The following is a 20,431-nucleotide window of genomic DNA, read 5'->3' as shown; positions in this document are numbered from 1 at the left end:
CAGAAAAGGGTTTTTTTTTTTTTTTTTTTTTTTTTTGGTAGAGACAGGGTCTCACTTTGTTGCCTAGGCTGGTCTCACACTCCAGGCCTCAAGCTGATCCTTCCACCTCAGCCTCCCAAAGCACTGGGGTTGCTGGCATGAGCCACCACACCCAGCTGAAAAGTGACTTCTTATAAGCCAAGCAATCAGCCTCTGCAGAGAAGGAGGGGACCCTCAGCACATATCTAGCTCTATAATTCCTCAACTCAAGTTGGGCATCACTGTCACCCCTACATTAACATGTTCTCATTAGGAACATGACCAAGACCAGGGAAGAGTCACAAGAGAAACAGTAAGTGAATCATGTGACACATGAGATTTATTGTTCCAATAAGGTGAACTGGTCAGGAACCCGATCTGCTATGCCCCTTGGGAATAAGGTGGCCAAAATAAATTTGGATGTGAAGATTAGAAAGGCAGCAGAAAGTTCATTATAAACAAAGTTGCATATCCATGGTTCCTGAGACTCCACTTCTCTGACTTCATTCCTCTTTTATCCTTTCCTCTGTGCCTCTCTAATTTTCTTTCTTTCCCTACTTCTGGCCCCTTCTTTGCTGCTCTTAGCTTCTCAAGGTTCAGCAGGTTCAAGAGTCAGGTCATATGACTCCCCAACCACAAAGACCACAGCTCCTAAGAAGAATCTGCAAACCAGGGTCAGCAGTCTCTGAAGATGGCCAACAGCAAGTCCTTCCCTCTCTGTATTCATAGGGAGTTCCTCACATCAAGAGGTGAGGTCCAGTACATACCATGTAATCTCATTCAGCCATGAAAAGGAATAAAGTTCTAACACATGCTCCGACAGCATGGATAAACCTTGAAAACATTTTGGTAAGTGAAATAAGCCAGACAAAAAAGGATAAACATTGTATGAGTCCACTTACTTATATGCAATACCTAGAACAGGCAAAGTCATAGAGACAGAAAGTAGAATAGTGATTGCCACAGACTTGGGGGGAGAAGGAAATGGGGTATTGTTGTTTAATGGGTATAGTTTCTATTTGGGATGATGAAAAAGTTCTGGAGATGGACAGTGGTGATGATTGCACAACACTGTGAATGTGCTTAATGCCACTAAATGTATACTTTAAAATGCCACTGAATTGTACACTTTAAAATGTTTAAAACGGTAAGTTTTATGTTAGGTTACGTATGTTTTACCACAATAAAAAATGCACACACACACACAAAAGTAGGCCTCCTGGAACACTACTCACTTGAGACACTCCATCTCAGAAACCAGCCACCATGTTACATGAGGAGATCACAGGGTCACACTCTAGTCACCAGCCCTAGCTGAGCTCCCAGGCAACAGCCAGTACCACCTGCCAGTCATGTGAAAGAGCCATCAGGGAGGTTCGGGGCAGTCAAACCTCCGGATGATTCCCAACCCAGCTGCCATCTAACTGCAATCACATGAGAGACACCAAACAGGAATCCTGTCAATCCACAAAACCATAAGAGACAATGATAAGCTGTGGCTTGAAACCATTAGGTTTTCAGGTGGTTCATGATGCAGTCAGCCATGGATAATTGGAGTGCCTCACCTTGTCTCTCCCCTCTTCAACTCCTGACTGAGCAGTGGAATGAAAGCCAGATTATATGACTCTTCGGAGACAGGGATATTGCCTATTTTGAGATACGGTATGCCCCAGTGATCAGATCATTATAATCTGCTAAGTCAGGTATTTCTCTCCACGTGACATTTGAAATATTCTAACACCAGACAAGTAAAGAACCAATCAAACTTGAGAGTCCATTTCTATATATGTGTTTAATACAATGCCTGACATAAAGCAGATGCTCGAAAAATGTTTACTGAGTGACTGAACAAATGATTTAAGGTGTTTCCCAAATAACTTTCCATTGATTACTTTTCTGGGAGGGCTTAATATGTAGTCTGTGGAGAAAGAGGCGTGAAGTGAGATAAATCTGAGAAACCTTAAGTTAAATAAAGTTAAACAATTAGCACTTCCAAGAGCCATTACAATTTTACAGTAAACTAAATTATCATAATTAAATGCCATAAGTGAACCTTGATAACATCCCGTATTTTTTTTAAAGCAAGGCTACATGGGAGTATTTACACTGTAATAATTCATCACAGTATATGGCACTCCCTGAATTTATATAAGGCCCCCCTTTTCCAGGGTTACCAATCTAATATCTCAAAGGACAGAATGGTTTAATGGATACGGTGTGGGGATCAATGGTTTAAAGACTCCTGCTTGCAATTGTTATTTATTGACATTTTTTAACATAAAAGGTTCAAGTTACTCAAGTGATCTAAGGAAGTGTCACCACTGACTGCCAATATCACAAAAAGAGAGACAACTGAACAATGTGTGCTTCCTGTTGGAAATACACGCCACCACTGGTGAAGTGTTCTGACCCCAGAACAGAACCTGAATCAGATCAAGCCTCTAGATTTAACTACCAGTTACTGGAAATAAAGGGGACAGAGAAACATATTGAACAGCACCATGGGGATCCAATGTAACTCAATGGAACAAAGGACTCAGTTTCTTTAACAAATAAGTTGCAATGGGCCAGGTGCAGTGGCTCATGCCTGTAATTCCAGCACTTTGGGAAGCCAAGGCAGGTGGATCACCTGAGTTCAAGACCAGCCTGGTCAACATGGTGAAACCCCATCTCTACTAAAAATACAAAAATTAGCTGGGCATGGTGTTGGGCATGCTACTCAGGGAGACTGTAATCCCAGCTACTCAGGGAGACTGAGGCAGGAGAATCACTTGAACCCAGGAAGCAGAGGTTGCAGTGAGCCAAGATGGCACCACTGCACTCCAGCCTGGGCGACAGAGCAAGACTCCATCTCAAAAAAAAATAAAAATAAAAATTGCAACGGAGAAAACAAGAGAAAGAGGGACTTACTGATTAAAAGAAACTCAAGAGACATATCAGCTAAGTGCAATGTGAGTCAAATTAAAACAAACCAATTATTAAAATACTTGATGAGCCTGACAAATTATGTATCTGTTATAAATATATACTAAAATATTTAAGGATTAAATGTTGTCAAGGCTGAAATTTATTTCAAAATCATCCAGTGGCAAAAGAGAAGGGAAATAGGGGTCCAGATGAGACAAGTCCGGACATGTGTTGATTGCTGTAGCTGGGCAATGGGTACATGGGGATTTTTGTATTTCTCTCAACTTTGGAGTATATTTGAAATTTTCATATCAAAGAAGAAAAAGAAGAACAACAATAACATATAAGCCAATTGGAGTAATCTCTACACTAATTCCTACAAAAAGAAAAAAAGGAAAAAGAAGAGTATTCTAGAACACAAAAGACTAAAGAGACAGACTAATTAAATGCCATAAGCAAACCTTGATAGAATCGTGGACGTTTTTGCACATTATACCTACAGAAATGTGCACAAATCATACTTCAGTTACAAAGGTTTTGGTTAAGAAAAGTTATTTAAAGATTTTGAACCAAGTGGGGAAATTTAAACGTAGGCTGAGTATTAGATGACATTAGGAAATTTATTAGGAAAATCATAAGAAAGTTTTCTTAATAACATGATCATGTTATTATGGTGATGCAAAAGAATGTTTTATCTTTAGAAGGTGCTTCCTACAGCATATAGGGGTGAATCACCATGAAATCTGCAACTTTGAATAGTTGAATATAGAATATCTATTTATATAGAGACATAGCAAATGTGGCAAAATGTTAATGGCATTGGAATTCAAGTGAAGGGCATATCAGAGTTCATTGTGCTATTTGCTCAACTGTTCTGTTGAGAATTTTCATAATAAAACATTGAAAAAATATTGAAGAGACTTTCAAAGATGCAAAACTAATAGAGAGTACAAGCATTTGTCCACCAGCGAGTACTAGTGAACTTCACTCTGAGAGAGTGAAATAATCTCCCTTGGGGTGCCGGGGTCCTGGTGTGGTGTTATCTTCTTTTACTTTTATTTTTCTTAGAGGTAAGGTCTCACTCTGTTACCCAGCCTGGACTGCAGTAGTGCGATCATGGCTCACTGCAGCCTCAGTTTCCTGGGCTCAAGTGATCCTCCTGCCTCAGCCTCCTAAGCAGCTGGGACTATAGGCATGTGTCACTGTCCAGCTAATTTTTTAAGTTTTTGTAGAGATGGGGGTCTAGCTCTTTTGCCCAGGCTGGTTTCAAAGTCCTGGCCCCAAATGATCCTCCCACCTTGGCCTTCCAAAGTACTGGGATTACAAGCATGAGCCACCACATCCAGCCTTGTCTTCTTCTTTTTGGCATATTGGGGGTCATCAGCTTGCTTCTCTCAAGCACACACTAAAATGAAGCCTATCAATCGCTATGGCCCATTAAGCTGCACAGAGTTCTCAGACAGCTAGCTGGCCCTCCCAAACAAGCCTGCTATGGAACCAGGTAGTGATTAAGAAGAAAGACTCCAGAGACAGACCTGCTGGAACTGCAGCCCAGCTCTGCCACTTCTAGCTATGCGACCTAGGCAAATCACTTAACCTCTCTGTGTCTTGGTTTCCTCAGAATGAGGATACTAATAACACCTCATGTGATTAGTCGCTTAGTACATGCATCTCAGTTATGTGTTGTTGTTATGATTGCAAATATTATTGTAAATATTACCAATCTAGCTCTTTAGTTATGACTAGAATGAATGATCAAGGATCAACAGACATTCAAAAATCTAACAACATGGCTGGGCGTAGTGGCTCACGCTTGTAATCCCAGCACTTTGGGAGGCCGGGAGGGTAGATCACCTGAGGTCAGGAGTTCGAGACCAGCTTGGCCAACATGGAGAAACTCAGTCTCTACTGAAAATACAAAAGTTAGCCAGGTTGTGTGGCACATGCCTATAATCCCAGCTACTTGAGAGGCTGAGGCAGGAGAATTGCTTGAACCTGGGAGGTGGAGAGGTTGCAGAGAGCCGAGATGGCGCCACTGCACTCCAGCCTGGGCAACAGAGCGAAACTCTGTCTCAAAAAAAAAGAAAATCTAACAATACAAAAAAGAAGGACCTAGATGTCAACCAGAATCACTGACCCCAAAAAAGAAAACAGATTACTCAGAGAATAGAAAAATGTTAAATATATGTGATATGTATCTTCAAATAGGAAAAAAATACAGCATAATAACACAAGAACAGCTGCTAAGAAAAAGAATAAATCAGATCAAAAAAGTGTTCTTGAACATTAAAAAAATATAATTGTCAAACACTTCAATAGAATGGCAGGAGCAAAATTAAGAAAATACATTAAAAGACAAACAGAAATGGGAAACTCTGAAAAGTTAAGAAACAAAGAGGTTCAATCCAAGAGGTCCAACATCTGATTTTTAGATGTTCTAGAAGGAAAGAACAGAGCAAATGGAGGGAAGAAAATAATCAAGGAGGCTGGGTGCGGTGGCTCGAGTTTGTAATCCCAGCACTTGGGCAGCAGAGGCAGATGGATCACTTGAGGTCAGGAGTTTGAGACCAGCCTGGCCAACAAGGCGAAATGCCATCTCTACTAAAAATACAAAAATTAGCTGAGTGTGTTGGTGCATGCCTGTAGTCCCAGCAATTCCAAAGGCTGAGGCAGGAGAATCGCTTGAACCTGGGAGGCAGAGACTGCAGTGAGCCAAGATTATGCCATTACACTCTAGCCTGGGGGCCAGAGTGAAACTCGGTCTCAAAATAATAATAATAATCACAATCATCATATCATCATCATCATCATCAGGGAAACAAGAAAAATTCTCAGCGTTGAAGAAAGGCACATATATTCAAATCACAAAAGCTCACCAAATACCCAAAAGGATGAAGGAGAAAAGACTCCACCTAGACATAACCTCATGTAACTTCAGAAGACTCCGAAAAATTATCTGAAACTTGAAAACAGGCAGAAGAGATTACTGGGTAATCTATTTACTGAAATGGCTACTTTACATCTGTAGGAACAGAGTTTAAGTTGTAGATGTTATTTCAATAGAGATGAAAATAAGGTTCTGTTCAATTGGAACTTCAGAAGTTACAGTTTATGGCTTTGCAGTACATTAACCAGTTTTGTGTCTATCCCAGCAATCTTCTCCCAACATTGTCCATAAATGCTTAGTTTCTCAAATGCTCTTTGAACTAGTGCTCCATCGTTAATCAGTCATGTTCATTTTATATTTGCCTGAGACTCATGATTTTATCTTTTTGAAAATCAAATTTTATTGCTTTTCAAGGAAAAGAAAATATCTTAAAAGCTTCCAGATAGAAAAGAAAAGGTTTTCTACCAAGGAACAAGAATCAGATCAGCATCAAGATTCTCATCTATGATAAAAGCATCAAGCAATGACTTCATTTTTTGGAAGAAAAGTTATTTTGAACCCAGGATTCTATATCCAGCCTAACTATTATTCAGGTGAGAGGGTGAAAACAAAGACACATCAAGGTGTTCAAACCCTGAGAGAGCTGTCTTCTCTCAATTCTTTCTGAAAATTATTATTTGAGAATGTTCTCTGGCAAATTAAAAAGGAACCCAAAGAAAAAGAACGCATGAGACCTAAGAAACAATGGATCTAATTTAATAATACAATGAAAAGAAATATTCAGATGACATCTGTGCAGCAGGCCAGAAAACAATTAAGTCCAGACTAGAACAGGAAGTGAGTGGTCTTAACAAGAAACACCCAAAAGGGAAAGTGGAACAACTAGCAAAAAGAACATGTTCAAGAAGCCAGATACATAAACCTCACACTTAGGGTCAACTTATTTTCAACAAAGGTGTCAAGATAATTCAATGGGGAAAGAAGAGTCTTTCTAACAAATGGTGCTGGGGCAACTGTATATCCACATGCAAAAGAATAAACTTGGACCCCTGCCTCACACCATATGCAAAAATTAACTAAAAAAAAAATGAAAGACCTAAGCGAAACAGCTAAAATAATAAAAATCTTAGAAAAAATTTACAGGAGTAAGCGTTCATGACCTTGGATTAGACAAAGCCCTGCTTAAATACAACAGTGTAAGCTACAAAATTAAAAATACATGAACTGAACTTCAAAATTGTAAACTTTTGTGCTTCAAAGGGCAGCATCAAGAAAGTAAAAAGACAATCCAGAGAATCAAAGAAAATGTTTGCAAATCATATCCTTTTTCTTTTTTGCAAGTCCCCAACGTGGAAAATCAAATCATTTTGCAAGCTGGGGACTTGCAAAAAAGAAAATGTTTGCAAGTCCCCAACTTGACAATGGTTCACCCCATAATATTTTGCCTTTAAAATAGTGTGAAAGCCATACTCATTCAATAGAAACTGTACTTCAAATATCCATACAACTATTCCATTTTTCATATTCAGTACAGTATTCAATAAATTACTGTACTGAATATGAAAAATGGAATAGTTACATGAGATATGTAATACTTTATTATAAAATAGGCTTTGTGTTAGATGACTTTGCCCAACTGTTGGCTAATGTACATGTTCTGAGTTTGTTTAAAGTAAGCTAGGCTAAGCTATGATGCTCAGTAAGTTAGGTGTATTAAATACATTTTCATTTACAGTATTTTCAATTTATGATGAGTTTATCTGGACATAGCCCCACTGTAAGTGGGGAGCCTCTGTATCTGATAAGGACTCATAATAAAAGACAAGTAACCAATTTTTAAATGGGCAATGGATCTCAGTAGACATTTCTCCAAAGACGATGTACAAATGGCCAATACACACATAAAAAGATGCTGAACATCAAATCAAAATCACAATGAGATGCCACATCACACTCCAAAAAATGGCCACAATCAAAAAAACAGACGACAAGTGTTGGCAAAATCGTGGAGAAACTAGAACCTTCAAACACTGCTGGGGGAAATACAAAATGACACAACCACTTTGAAAACAGTTTAGCAATTTCTCAAAATGTTAAACATGTAGTTACCATATGAGTCAGCAATTCCACCCCTATACATATACCCAAGAGAAATGAAAACATATCCACAAAAAAATTGTACATTAATGTTCATAGCAGCATTATTCCTTTTCTTTTCTTTCTTTTTTTTTTTTTTCTTTTTCTTCAGATGGAGTTTCACTTTTTTGGCACCCAGGCTGGAGTAGCATGGTGCAATCTCCACCTCCTGGTTTCAAGCAATTCCCCTGCCTCAGCCTTCTGAGTGGCTGGGGTTACAGGTGCCCGCCACCATGCCTGGCTAATTTTTGTATTTTTAGTAAAGACAGGGTTTCACCATGTTGGCCAGACTAGTCTCAAACTCCTGACCTCAGGTGATCCACCTGCCTCAGCCTCCCAAAGTGCTGGGATTACAGGCATGAGCCACCGTGCCTGGCCCAGCATTATTCCTAACAGCCAAAGTGGAAATGTCCATCAACTGATGAATAAATAAATAAAATGTGACATATCCACATAATGGAATACTTTTCAGCAATAAAAAAGGGAAAAGTACTATAGCATGGATGAACCTTAAAAATATTAAGCTAAAAAATATGCTAACTGAAAGAAATCAGTTACAAAGGATCACATACTGTATGATTCAAGTTATTTGAAATATCCAGAATGGGCAAATCTATGAAGGCAAAAAGTACATTAGTGGTTTCCTGGGGCTGAAAGTGTTGAAAGGAAATCAGAAGTGACAGATTTTTTGAGGGTGATGAAAATATTCCATAATTGATAGTAGAGAAGTTTGCATAGATCTGGGAATATGCTAAAAATCCATTGAATTGTATGCTTTAAATGTGTGAATTTTTTGGTATGTTAACTACATCTCAATAAAGAAAAAAGCAGCAGGTTGGGCATGGTGGCTCACACCTGTAATCCCAGCACTCTGGGAGGCCAAGGTGGGCAGATCACTTGAGCTCAGGAGTTCAAGACCAGCCTGAGCAAAATGGTGAAACCCTGACTCTGCAAAAAATTAAATTAAAAAAATTAGCTGGGCATGGTGGCACATGTCTGTAGCCCCAGCTACTTGGCCTGAGGTGGAAGGATCACTTGACCCCAGGAAGGCTGCAGTGAGCCGTGTCCACGCCACTGCAATCCAGCCTGGGTGAGAGTGAGATCCTGTCTTTAAAAAAAAAAAAAAAAAGACAGAAGCAGCAACTAGATGATCTCCGAGATTAGGTGGCTTTTTGTCAACAAAAAGAAAGAAAGAAAAGAATCATTTAGAACCTCTGAGAAAAATACAAAGATATACATCAAAGTCATGGTCCAAACATGAAGCAACCTAGAATGTGGCATGATACCAAGAACATACTAGAGAATAAGAAAAAATAATGCATTTGACTTGGCAAAGGAAACAGTCTTCCTATGAATAACATGGAATTACATTTCCTTCTCTTTAGTGTCAATCATTCTTCCTGGTGTTGCAGTAAATAATATAGCTGGTCCCTTGAACAAGCAGGGCTTATGGAGGTCAACAGAAAACCACTTTGTTTCCTTGCTGCAATGTTGTTCAAGGCCACTCTGTAGGGCTCATTATTCCTGATTGTTTAAGATGAAATTTGAGTCCAGGACCATGACTTCTCTGATCAATATCAGGTACAAAAAGTCCTCCAGTTACTTCAAGTCACAAAACAACTCATTTCAGTAATTACAATGTCCAAGCCTGTGTCCCAGTCAAGACTTGGAACTTCATTTGAATGTAAGCTTCTCTCTCTGCCATCAGGCTTATTACTCGAGGCAGGGAGCAAGCCTGCTGTGGGAAGGCAAGGGAATGGCCTCAATCTGCTCTGCTTCCCTTTTTTCGTGTGGGTCTACTGCTCCCCTACAACACAGTTGGGTCATTTTAGATAGAAGGGAGTGTGGGGAAGGCCAAAGCCATGTTGGTAAGCAAGGTAAGGGGCAAGGAGAGTTCACCTGCCTGTTACGTTGGGACTTGGGAAGTGTTTACAGGGGAATCTCTCTGGAATGGAGCTTGCATTGGCTCCTCAGAGATACCTACTGCTGAGCTTCCAGCTCCCTTAACCTGAGCATCCAGGCCAAGCCTCCTTCTGCTGTGGTCCACTCACTCTCTATGGCCTCTCTGGGCAGGATGTGAGCTCACTCCACGCCTGCTTTTTCCTGGGAGGCCCATCTGGTCAGGCTTAGTCTATGAACATAGAGTTATTTTACAACTACAGGCTTTAACTCTGAGGCCACATGGTGCTCCAATCCATCCTTTAGAATCCCCAGGCATAGCGACAATGGTCCAGTCAAACACCAAAAAATCCCTATCATATTCTCCAATTGTTTATCTTTAAATACTCCCCCTTTCCCCCATGAGAAGGTGGAACTCAAAACGCCACAGCAATTCAGTAAGTTTCACCAAAACATTTGTCTCTTTAATCCCTAATCTTTTTCTAGGCTGGGAGATGGAGATCAGCTAAGGGTTGCAAAACTAGTTTTCACCCAGCAGCTTTGCAAGCCCTGCTTAGATAGTCTAACACAGACACTGGAATGTTGGCATCCCTTATACCAAGGCCTCAGGTGAATCTGGAAATAAAGAATCTAATAAATGCCATTAGCGGTTTTCATTATCTGAGAAACAATTTATAGCAAAGTTTGAATTATTTAATATAGTTTAAGAGCAAAATGTAAATGTTAAGACATTGACAACATAAAATAATAATGTCACTATCAAAAAATGGGAAAGCAGGGTAAGAAGTAAAGAAAAGACATAATTTCTTTATCTTATATGAGAGAGGGTCAAAAGATACTATCCAAAGTTCAGAAATTAAGAAACAGAAGCTTATAATATTATCTACAACAATAAAGTCATTAATAGGAGTAACAAAAATAACTTTTTAAAAAACAAGAAAGGAGGGAAGTGGGTTAACATTAACCATGGCAAATTCCTCACTTTTAACAAGGTGGGACAACCACCAAGAATGCTAAAACCAGAAAGTGTTTAAAATGTTATTTCTGGCCAGGCGCAGTGGCTCACACCTATAATCCCAGCACTTAGGGAGGCCTAGGTAGGTGAATCAACTGAGGTCAGGAGTTCGAGACCAGCCTGGCCAACATGGTGAAACCCCGTCTCTACTAAAAATACATAAATTATCCGGGCATGGTGGCATGTACCTGTAATCCCAGCTACTCAGGAGGCGGAGACAGGAGAATCGCTTGAACCCAGAAGGCAGAGACTGCAGTGAGCCAAGATCGCCACCACTGCACTCCAGCCTGGGCAACAGAGTGAGACTCCATCTCAAAAAAAAAAAAAGTGTTATTTGTGTGGAGTGTAAGTCAGGTTTAGGTGTGGGATAAATGAAGAGGTCTAATTATTTTTAATAAGAATAAGAAGGTAGGCCAGGCACAGTGGTTCACACCTGTAATCCCAGCACTTTGGGAGACTGAGACGGGCAAGTCACTTGAGGTCAGGAGTTCAAGACCAGCCTGGCCAAGATGGTGAAACCCCACTTCTACTAAAAATACAAAAATTAAGCCAGGTATGGCGGTGCGTGCCTGTAATCCCAGCTACTTAGGAGGTTGAGGCATGAGAATCCCTTGGACCCGGGAGGCGGAGGTTGCAGTGAGCCAAGATTGTACCGCTGTACTCCAGTCTGGGTGACAGAGTGAGACTCCATCTCAAAAGGTAAAAATTTTCAAAAAAGAGTAAGAAGCCTAAGAGCTCCCATTTTTTTAATAAAAAATATTTTCCCTCTTAAAAGGCACCTACTAAATTATAAAATATCACTGTGGTGTGTTTGAGATATAGGTAATGGATAAATAGAGAAATAATAGATTTAGATATATAAGTATAAATATGAAATAAATGAGAAACAGTCTCCGAGGGGTAAAGTATTATGCCAAATTATACAACTAACTACAGGACCCAGGTCAGATCTGGGTCTGACCCAAATCTATACTCTTTCCTCTCCTTCAATGTGCAGAATGCCTGCTAACACATAATGCCCATTTAGAGATCATTATTTTCTCTTCACAAAAAGAGCTTTACCAGGAAACTCTTTGACATGATCATTGAGAGATTACAGCTCATAAGACCCAATTCTACCACCACCCATGCCCTGACACACCGAACCAGCCTCCTTCACCTGACACTTCCCACCAATGCTGAGCTCACCACCAATCCATCTACTTTGCATGCCCACTGGATTTCTTGTTTTTCAACTGAGTTACCATAAGTGTCCAAATGTTTAAAAATGAATCTATTTAGTTTGAAGTATTTTAATTATTATAAAAGTAATATTCATAGAAGAAAAATCATGGTCTTAAGCATTCAGGGTTCTTGATTCTGTTAGGAACAAGAGAAACCAACTCAGCCTATTTAAGAAGAAAAGGAATTTCTTGCAAGACTCTCAGGTAGCTCACAGAATCCACAAGAACAAGGCTCAGGAACCCAGGAAGGAGCCAAAGAACCTGGGAGCCGGAACTTCTAGGAAGGTCATGCCACAGGAAAACCAGGTCCCTTGTTGTCAGCCTTGGACACAAGCTGCCTCCTTTGTCCAATAAGTTCCAAGTGGCCCCAGGGCTACAGAGCACCACAGCTCCAGATTCAGAGTCCTGGGCTAGAGCTCTGGGGGGTACAGGTCATGGGCTCACAGGCTGGCTGCTGGCATTCAGAAACATAAGCACGTGTCCTCAGAAGCTGCACCGCTGGAGGCAGGGCCCCGGCTCACCAAGATGTACACAAAGGCAGAGACACCAACTCCAAAAAGGGAATTCAGACATTGCAGGTACAGGGTGGCAAAAATCAAACAAACGATAACTAAACTAAAAGTCTCCTCTTCACACAATACAGCACTATTTCCTCCAAATACAAATTGGAGAGCAAGAAAAGTCTTCCTCCTTCCCATTCTCATTTCACTCCACAGAGGGGCCCACTGTAAACAATTTCTTATATATCTTTTCAGAAATTTTCCCTGTAAGTACAAACACATGTATGATCACTTGGTGTTTTTCAACATACGCACCACACACACACACACACACACACACACACACACACACACAGATAGGACCGTACACATTATTCTGCAATATTTCTTGACAACACATAAATTTTAAGATGTTCCCCAATTCAGAATGGTCTCCCCCTTGCCCCGAATCATTCATAATTTGAGAATTTTCTCATAGTCATATTCAGAAATTGATCACTGTACTCTGTTGGGCTCAGACAACCTGGATGCAGGACTGGTCAGAGGGCTCCCTTAAGCAACCCAAATACATATGTACTACTATTAGATTTGGTGCAAAAGTAATTGCGGTTTTTGCCATTACTTTTAAATCACAAAATAGTCTATAATGCACTTTAGCACTGGCAATGTGATATTATGTATGTACACATTGGTTGGTCTAAGCTACACCCAAGGATAGTCAAGAATTCATATTCTAGGATGGTCAGCTGCATTTATGAGGAAGGCCAAACTCCAAAAGCTTGCTTCCCTTATCTTGATCTCCCAACAACACCCAACTGATTTTGTTAAATTAGCAGAGTGAATATGGAATTGAGATGCCATTGATGAAATTATTAGCTTGTTTAATTAGCATAGTGGATGTTAAAAATGGGCTCTCATGTTTAATTGTTCCTATTAAAGGTATATTACATGATGTTTTGATGTTGTGGTTTTGATTTTCATTTCCTTAGTGACTAGCGATGTTGACCAAGCTAATGATTACCTTTTCAACATCAGCTACTCAAGAGGCTGAGGCTGAGGTGGGAGGATCACCTGAGCCAGGGAGGTCGAGGCTGCAGTGAGCTGTGATGGTGCCACTTCACTCAGAAGCCTGGGTGACAGAGTGAGACCCTGTCTCAAAAAAACCAATCATCCAGCAGGTGCTCTAAAACCCTGTAAATATCCTCTCTTTGGCTCATCCCTTCTGAGAACTGACAAAGAGCTGCTCTCCCTTACTGAAGTGGGTCTTATAAACTTAGCATTGCTGGGTCAACAGGTTTTCAAGGAATCCACAGTGGTATTCAAGACAAGTGAATAGGAAAACGAGAGACAAAAACATTGTTCACACACCCTATTTTGTAAGCATGATACAAATCTCAACTCTCTATACTTTAACCTTCAGAACAAAGGGCATGAACAATTTTTTTGTCTGATGGATAGCAATAAGTGTATGGATAGCAGAATTTGATCTGAGAATCAACTTCATTTGAACAATTAACTTGGCAGAAAGGTTACTTCTAAGCTTTGGCAATTACCTGTAGCTACCAAATTAAACCCACTAATTAAAGCATACCCAAATTGGCTTAGGTCAGTCTCCAAAACAAGGTACTGCCCAGGTCTTGATTCTAACCATAGGTGAACTACCCAAGACTGCTTTCAATTTCTGAGGATCCCAAGTTCTTACCCAATGCACAGTTCCTGGGAGAAGGTGATCAGAGGGGAGAAATCAAAGATCTGTTGCCAACAGACTAAATGCACTGTGATCACAGAGAAGCCTGAACCCAGCCTAAGATGCCTTCACAATACCTAAGTGCACATTTTTCTACCATGGGTTGTTACATAATGACACATCAAATTGGGAGGCCAGATCTTCTCTTGGAGATTTTCTCAATGAACGATTAAAAAATAATTCATAATGTGTTAACACAGCCTTAAATCCCATTTTACAGTTTAGTTTCAATGTGCATTACGATCCTGAGGAACGGGTATACTCCCACTGTACAGATGAGTGTACAAATGAGATCATTTCCTTGGCCACTCATTGGTTGAAATTGATAGGACTGAGACTCAAAACTACACCTTGTGTTACCTTGGTCATTCCTGCCTCTGGCTCTTTTGAGTGAAAGATAAAATTCCCAAAACGTTTGCCACTTCAGATCTTGAAAAAGAATTCACAAATAAGACATTCACAAATAAGACAACAGCTTATTTAATTTATATTCTATACCACAAAAAAGCCACTGTTGACCACAGTGAGATGGCTACCGATTGGCTAATGTAAAATGTTACAATGCAAGAAGCAATGAACTAGGAGCCCAAAACCCTGGGTTCTTTCTAAAAATCATTCAACTCATTGTGAACTGGACAAGCCTGAGCTAATATTAACTCCTGAGCTAATATTCTCTTATCCACATAAAAGGAATAATATCTGCCATGAGAAAAGGTATATGAAAGAAATTGGAAAATTCTTAAGCATTATATACATGCAAGAATGTATTACTAATAATTCTGAAGAGTAAGAAGAGTCTTCCATTTTATGCCTTAAAAAACACAGAGTGAAATAATCATAGTATTTCAGTTTATATACAAGGAGCTTATAATGACCAGTTGAAATGTCCATCTGAAATTAAATCACCATCAAGGTAATAAAGAGGACTCTGGAATCTATAATATGAGAGCTGGAAGGAATCCTAAAATATTATTCTGATCTAAGCCACTTATTGGTTTAGACCTTGGGAAAATCTCTTGACTTTTGGGTCAAGAGATTTCCCCAAGATCACCTGACAATCAGTGGTAATGTGTCAGCATTAAAATCCAGGTTTTGTGAACTATCAAACAAGGGTTCATTTCAATTTATGGAAATGTACTTCAAAGAATTCAACTGCCAAAATCCGAGAGCTTCAAAAACTGCACATAGGTATTCTGACCCCTCCAGCTCTCCATATCCTCAGGAAAGAAAAGACCACAATCTATCTCACAGCATAATCCACCTAAAACTATTTCTGACTTTTGACAAAGTAAGGATTCTATGACTCTCCATCCAAGACACAATAAGAGGAAAAATTCCTAGCTCCCCAAATGGCTTTGTGAGCAGAATTATCTTACCAACCTAGCCTATATGGACTCTTAGATGAAAAAAAAAAAAAAAAATTAAGCATACCTAAAGCCATTTTGTAGTCTCTTTAGGTAATGAGGTTTTATCCTAAATACTATAATCTTGAAGTTAGAAAATAAACTGAAAGACCAATAGCCAATACATTTACCCTCATCTATTCTTGGTCTGGGGTACAAATCAACAGGAGCCACAGTTGGGAATAAGCCACACGTGTGTGCCCCGAGAACATCACTGGGGAAGAACCTTCGTGGTTGATGCTAAATAATGGAGCTGTCCCTTTATCATTTTTAGGTCGTACTTATCCCATCTGGACGAGAAAACAGATAACAAAGCTCACATCACCACTTCATAAGGAACCAAAAATATAGGCAAAGAGCTAGGTGGACTTTCACAGTAGCAAATCTTACTAAATGTACCACCAAGGAAAATACCTGCCACTAAAATGCCTGTACCACAAAAGAAAATTTTTTAAAAAATCTTATTAAGACCGTTCTGTTTTCTAACTGAGGTACCTAGACTAGACAATCTTTGAGGCTGTTTCTAGCATTGTCCGTCATTTGTAAACACTTACAGAACATTTTCTTAGCATGAAAGAGGAATGATGTCTAAAAGAAATAAAATACTCTTTAAAATGGAAAATATTAGCTCTTCATGGAAAACACACAACCTAGAATACTACACACACACACACACACATGCACACATACTTCCTAGTTTATTCTTAGTCATAGCCATAAATAGCTACAAATATTTAGCAACTATTTTCCAATATGATCATTTTTGTTCTGAGCACACGAGTATGTTAGTATAAGAAACATGACCCAGTAAATGAAGGCTTCACCCTGAATTTCCATGAAAACTCGAGTTTGAAGGAACTAGGTCACAGCGACCCTTCTTTGTTCAACCCAGTAAAAAACCTGATGTTATCAAGGTAACAACCACAAAAGAGGAAGCCCAAATGTAAATGGTTCTCAAAAGGGAATATTCATGTGTTCTAGACTGATGTGAACAACTAAAAACAAGGACGGCTTGCCTCTCCAAGGGCCCTGAAAAGAGTATCCTTCCCCTCCAAACCTCCACCACCAAAATACTCCCTGATAACCTTGAAGTTCAAAAGGAATGAATACAAGGTTCTGGAGAACAAAAGCAAGTGAGAGAAATTTAAGACAAAAACAAAAGAAATTGTGAGAGTTTACCCAGGACCTAAATTTCTTATTGGCTGTCAAATTAACTCCACAGTCAACAACAAATGTGTATTGAGCACATTGGCCCTAGAGAAAGACAGTGAAAAAGACAAGACTCTTGTCCTCATGGAACTGACTATAGTCTGGGGAGAGGGGCAACAAATGTAAGGTACATAGGCTAATCACAGACCACAAAGCCAGTAAAGCAGTGCTGGGATATGGCTAGAGGCAAGGCAGGAGCCACTGCAATCAGAGTGGTCAGGAAAGGCCTCTGGCAGGAAGTGACTGCTGAACTGAGAGCCAGAAGAGAAGGCGCCAGCCAAGCAACTAGCTAGGGCATGAAAGTCCCAAGTCAGAAGGTGCCCCTGAGCCTACAGTATGGATGAGAAGGTGAAGGGGACAGAACTCTAATTAGCCAAGGCTAGGCCTGCAAGAACACAGACCCATGGGGTCCTCTGGCTCCCCTAATGGAGCATGGCCTCCTGCCAAAAAGCATGCAATGGCACATTCCCTAAACTTGGGAAACTGAGGCAGAGGGGTTTGGAGGGGGCGGAATGGAGAAAAAATATCCATTAAGGGAGGGGTAGGGTAGAGCTTCCCTTGGTATCACTAAATTATTCCCTCTGTGCCAAAAAGAAAACTAGGCTCAGAAGATTTCAGTGGCTTGCACACAGTGATGCTACTCTTAAAAGGATGGGTTAGGAATATCTGACTGGCATTTTTCCATTTTTTAACATAACATAAGCATCTGGCATGAGTTATAATGGTATACTATTAAGATTCATGTGAGCCAGGCATAGTGGCTCACACCTGTAATCCCAGAACTTTGGGAAGCTGAGGTGGGAAGATCACTTGAGCCCAGGAGTTCGAGACCAGCCTGGGTAATGTTGTGAGACTCCCATCTCTGCAAAAAAAATTTTAAAATTAGCTGGGTGTGGTGGCACACACCTATAGTCCCAGCTACTCAGGAGACTAAGCTGGGGGGATCCCTTGAGCCTAGGAGTTTGAGGCTGCAATGAGCAGTGATCATGCCACCACACTCCAGCCTGGGCAACAGAACAAGACCCTCTCTCAAAAAAAATAAAAGATACATATGAACTGAGGATTTTTCATTGATGATATTGACTAAGTCTCCAATTATCAATAGATAGAAAGTTTGCCCTTGTAGAATCCCTACAAATTAATTTATCTTCCTTATAAATTGATGCTAATTAACATTTCAAGACAATCTCTATATGACTTCTAAGTACATAACTCATAGCAGCCAAAATATAGAAGCTCAAATGTCCAACAATAGGGTAAAAACTAATGGTGATACAGAAATAAGGCAGAAGCCTGCTTACAGTTTTAAATAATAAGCATGTAGACTCCTCATACATGGAAACCTGATAGTAACTTAATTTTACATTATACAGAAAAAGCAGTGCAGGACATAATATGTACACACTGGTTACAACTTTGTGACAAAATGCATATACTTAACAAAGATGAGAAATAAATGGATAAGAATGTAATAAGACCGGGCCATTTTCATTTAAGGCTCCTTAAACTTACATAATAAATATGTGAGGCAGCTTTTCAAAAGACAACAAGGTCAAATAAATGTCTTAATAAGTATACTTTCTTGAATCTATCCAGAACACACTTACACTCTCTTCATCATTTGGAATTTTCAAAGTACAAATACCATTGAAGATTTCCTTCTTTTAATTCAATTTAGATACTGGAGATTTGTATTACTGAGCAATTTAATATTGACTCAATGGAAAAAGACAGTGCAAAGGAGATTCCTGTTACCAAATATTCATATAAACACTAAACACCAATCAAAATTTTTCACAGAGACTGTAAACCTAGAGAGTTATTGTGAAACACATTTTCGCCACTTATAACACAGGCTATACAACTCATCCAAAGTCTCATTTTCTCTCTTCCTGCTGTTTCATATATTAAAATGGTATGTTAAAAATTGATTCTTTCCAAAATTATTAAAGGAATTTCATGAAATACAATCATCGATGGAGATGTCAAATGTTGCCTATGTCATCTTGTGGGCCTAAAACCACTTCAGGTTAGTTTTTCAAGACCATCAACACAGTATTGGGATCCATTAATTATTCTGACACACAAAGATTCCACAATGTGCTTCTTCTCTTTGTATTTAGGAGTTTTGCACTGATTGCCTGTTGCCTAGCAAGCAACGATCTGTTTAAGATGAACTATTAAGCATATATACAAAATGACTTTAGAAAATTATTTAACTCCATTTCAAGATGGATGAGACAAATAAAAATAAGAGATACTATATAGAAAAAAAATTTTAAGTATACCACAATTCAAATCTAATTTCCTGGACCCTCTATTTTATCTTTAAAAGTTGGAAACTCCTTTAGCATTGTCTATTTTGATTCACTTTAAATGGTAAGTTTAAACTTACCATTTAAAACTGTAAATGATAAGTTTACAGTCCCTGAATCAAAATGACATAGCAAATAAAAACAAAGGATGAACATTGGAAATGTTCTAAAAATGCCCCTGAATCGTATACTTTAAAATGATTCATTTTGCTACATAAATTTTACCTCAATACCAAAGAAAAGGATAAAATCACCAGTATATGCCCATATTTCCAAGAGAATACAATATTTATGCCATAAAGAGATAATAGAGCAAATCTATGCAACAAAATTCTAAGGTTGTTCAACTCAAACATTGTAACAATAAAAAGTCATATATTCATGATTAATATATGAGATCTGCTTCAAAAGAATATAGAGGAGGCCAGGCGCGGTGGCTCACGCCTGTAATCTCAACACTCTGGGAAGCCAAGGCAAGTGGATCACTTGAAGTCAGGAGTTTGGGACCAGCCTGGCCAACATGGTGAAACCCCATCTCTACTAAAAATACAAAAATTAGCCAGGCATGTTGTTGGTGCACACCTGTAATCTCAGCCACTCAGGAGGCTGAGGCATGACAATTGCTTAAACCTGGGAGGCAGAGGTTGCTGTGAGCTAAGAATGTGCCACTGCACTCCAGCCTGGGCGACAGGGTGAGACTGTGTCAAAAAAAAAAAAAAAAAAAAGAATAACAGCCGGGCTTGGTGGCTCACGCCTATAATCTCAGCACTTTGGGAGGCCAAGGCGGGAGGATCACGAGGTCAGGAGTTTGAGACCAGCCTGACCAACACAGTGAAACCCCGTCTCTACTAAAAATACAAGAAATTAGCTGGGCGCAGTGGCGGGCGCCTATAATCCCAGCTACCTGGGAGGATTGTTTGAACCCGGGAGGCAAAGGTTACAGTGAGCTGAGATTGCGCCACTGCACTCCAGCCTGGGCAACAGTGTGAGACTCCATCTCAAAAGTAATAATAATAATAATAATAATAATAATAATAAATAAATAAAAAGAATATAGAGAAAAAAGAACATGAGAGAAAATGAGTGGGAGTATAGCTGTAAAGATTGGCTGGAAGTTAATCAGTATAGAACCTGGGCAATGGGTACAGGGAGTTTATTATATTATTCCCTCC

At 39.5% G+C, this 20,431-nt stretch overlaps 1 protein-coding gene across 2 annotated transcripts in view; it reads right to left on the bottom strand.

The window, feature by feature from the left end:
• The window catches only part of ENTREP1 (endosomal transmembrane epsin interactor 1), a 68,973-nt gene that overhangs the window by 36,116 nt on the left and 12,426 nt on the right, over window positions 1-20,431 (bottom strand). The gene's annotated exons all lie outside the window — the stretch shown is intronic.

Source organism: Rhinopithecus bieti, unplaced genomic scaffold (assembly GCF_001698545.2).
Source record: "Rhinopithecus bieti isolate Rb0 unplaced genomic scaffold, ASM169854v2 scaffold_7648, whole genome shotgun sequence".
In the NCBI taxonomy this organism is placed as follows: domain Eukaryota; kingdom Metazoa; phylum Chordata; class Mammalia; order Primates; family Cercopithecidae; genus Rhinopithecus; species Rhinopithecus bieti.
This window is presented reverse-complemented; position numbering and strand designations above follow the sequence as displayed.